This window comes from Limulus polyphemus, unplaced genomic scaffold, assembly GCF_000517525.1.
Source record: "Limulus polyphemus unplaced genomic scaffold, Limulus_polyphemus-2.1.2 Scaffold1556, whole genome shotgun sequence".
Taxonomy (NCBI): Eukaryota; Metazoa; Arthropoda; class Merostomata; order Xiphosura; family Limulidae; genus Limulus; species Limulus polyphemus.
In genome coordinates this window covers 175,758-179,254 of record NW_013667166.1, presented here as the reverse complement: position 1 = coordinate 179,254, position 3,497 = coordinate 175,758, and positions in this window count along the sequence as shown.

Genomic DNA, 3,497 nt, shown 5'->3' with positions numbered 1-3,497 from the left:
GTCTTACACTGCTAAATTAGGGACGGCTAGCGCAGATAGCCCTCGTGTAGCTTTGCGCGAAATTCAAAAACAATCTTTTTCTTTTGAACCTCCTGTTATTTGCAGGACTCATACCAATTACCTAATGTACTTGAATACAACAGAGTTATACACCTTTCAGCCCTGTACTACAAGACAAAAACGTGTATTTTTTTCAATATTATTCTATAATCTCACATCCACACTAACTGCATTTATTGCACTTCAAACATCTTTTCACTTGATGTTTCATATTTTCTACATCTTTTTTTTTTTTACCCTTTAAAACACAGAGTAAAAACAAAATGATAACTGACTGTTGACCAGAAAACTGGGGACAGGAATGGTCAGAGCACGGACAAAGAATGTTGAATACTCCCTAGGTAGAAATGTTACTGACATTTCGTCTTCACCTGATTCATTGCTAATTGTTCTAGCTGATCTATATAAATATAATAGTACTGTCTGTTGTCTGTTCTTGTACCTACTTCGCAGGATGAGGATGGATCTTCACCAAAATTACCATGGAGATTCATCAGGTCCGTGTGGGGGTACATACACATTTTCAGTTTTACATTTTGCGGTTTTTATGGGTGTTTTTTGCATTTTAACCACTACTTTGCCCCGTGTACGTGGATCTTCACCAAATTTGACATGAAGGTTCATTGAGTCCGTTTGGAGACACGTACAATTTTTGAATATTGCATTTTGCGATTTTTATGGGTGTTTTTTGACAATTAAATATGGCTCACACTAAGTTTCAAATCATCATGCCTATTTGTTTCCCGAATGGAAATGACTTTTGATACAATCGGTATTTGGATATATGTATATAAGTGTAGGATCCCGAAGTAGGCTAGTAATTAATGTCGGGCTATTTCTCTATACAATCGGTATTTGGATATATGTATATAAGTGTAGGATCCCGAAGTAGGCTAGTAATTAATGTCGGGCTATTTCTCTATACAATCGGTATTTGGATATATGTATATAAGTGTAGGATCCCGAAGTAGGCTAGTAATTAATGTCGGGCTATTTCTCTATACAATCGGTATTTGGATATATGTATATAAGTGTAGGATCCCGAAGTAGGCTAGTAATTAATGTCGGGCTATTTCTCTATACAATCGGTATTTGGATATATGTATATAAGTGTAGGATCCCGAAGTAGGCTAGTAATTAATGTCGGGCTATTTCTCTATACAATCGGTATTTGGATATATGTATATAAGTGTAGGATCCTGAAGTAGGCTAGTAATTAATGTCGGGCTATTTCTCTATACAATCGGTATTTGGATATATGTATATAAGTGTAGGATCCCGAAGTAGGCTAGTAATTAATGTCGGGCTATTTCTCTGACAGTCCTAGTTTCGACAAACGCTGGACATTTCTTTCATTTTCAACTGTGAAGGTGTTATGTTAATCATGCTTTTTGGGTAGGAAGGGTTACACACCAGAGATGTGTCGCATATGATACCATTACCGTAGAAAATACCAAATACCAGAGAAAACGAAAATATCTTTAATTATCCAAAAATTTGTAGTTTTTCAATCGGCCTGGCATAGCCTGGTGGTTAGGGAGTTCGACTCGCAATCTGCCGGTTCGAGTTCCCGTAACACCGAACATGTTGGGCTACTCTTTTTACCAACGAATAGGGGATTGACCGTCACATTATAACGCCCTCACGGCTGAAAGGGCGAGGAGTTTGCCGTGTGTGGTGATGACTAGCTGCCTTCCCTCTAGTCTATCACTACTAAATTAGGGACGGCTATCGCAGATAGCCCTCGTGTAGCTTTGCGCGAAATACAAAACAAAACCAAAACCAAACTTTCTAATCTTCCACTTCTATTTAAATCCACAATTAAAATAATAATAACATTTTATTAAAAAAACACGCGGACAGCGGTTTCTTGAATATCCTTACTGTCTTCAACTATTATTATTTTCAACGATACAAAACGAGATGAATTAATATCTACTAGCAGAAATACCCGCCCTCCTGCGGAAGGCTATTGGGCCTTTTCTGGAATTGTCTGACAGTTCTACAACAATGTACTCATACTTGACGTTCAATAATGTTCACCATCCATGATAAAAAGGATTTTATTGAAATTTTAGTTTAAAAATGAGCTATCATCACAGAATTACATCTGTAAATTTTATTGAAGTATTTCTTTGTATCATCAATGAAAGTAAGTGCCCTGGTTTTCTGTTGCAACACTCACGAGATTTTCACTAAAGAAAAACAAATAATAATTTTAAGTTTGTTTTTGGATTGTTTTATATTTGAAACTTACTCCTTTTTTGTTTGTAATTTTTATTGGTTAAATCTGAAACATATCATTTTTGTGGGAATTTAATTGTTTTATTTATTGCTCAGATATAAAAATACTGCCTAGTTATAAAAATATTACCCTGTTATGATTGGTGATGATCGGTGCGGTAGTTTCGGAGATCCGAGTTTTTTGGACGTATACATTATAATAAGATAACTCACAACGTTTGAAACACAATCACGTAGATTACTGCAAAATTACGTCCAATTAAATCTGGAGGCACAACTTTGAAAGAGTGTAAAATGATATATTGTTTTTCCGTTTCAAAGTTCGAAACGTTTTACAACTAACTCATTGTGATCTAGGCCCCCAACAGTCGGATATGGTGGCTCAGCGGTAAGTCTGTGGGCTTATAACGCTAAAAATCGGGTTTCGATATCCACGGTTGGCAGAGCAAAAATAGCCCCATTGTGTAGCATCATGCTCAACAACTGCCCCCCCCCCCAGTAGCACAGCGGTATGTCTGCGGATTTATAAAGCTAGAAACCAGATTTCGATACCCGTGGTGGGCAGTGTTTGAAGTGTCAACAGTGGTAGCTCTTTTTGTGCACAGGCAGTAAGTATATATGCCTGAATCGAAGATTACTTTTGTAAACAAAAACATTGTTTATTTGTTACAAGACGCTAAGCAAAAACTAATTGGATAAACTCTGCTGTTCTTGTTACTTCGCCTACGCTGCTTATTGGTCGTCTTTAATTTTTAACCAATTAATTTGATGAAGGGTATATATATGTACATTCATCATTCCCAGAAAAGAAGCCGGGGAAGGCGGACGCGAGGGGGGAATATCGATAAAACGATCACTGTTTAAATGTTAGAACAATGTATCTGTCTTTTGGTGGAAAGGAACTTTGACAAATTTAGTTTCAGAAATATTAAGCAAAGCTACAAGCAGAAACCGTTCTTAATTTTGAACTGATACACTAGAGGGAAGGCAGCCAGTCAACAGCACTCACCACCAACTCTTGGGGTTCTCTTATATGATCGAATAATGTAATTTAATTTTCATTTTTTATAATATGCGTGTTTTTGTGGCAACGAGTGACGAACAGTGAACCCTCGGATGAACATTCTGAGAACAGTAAACACTAGCCACACTCGGACTACTCGAAATTGAAATAAAAGTAACAAATGAATATT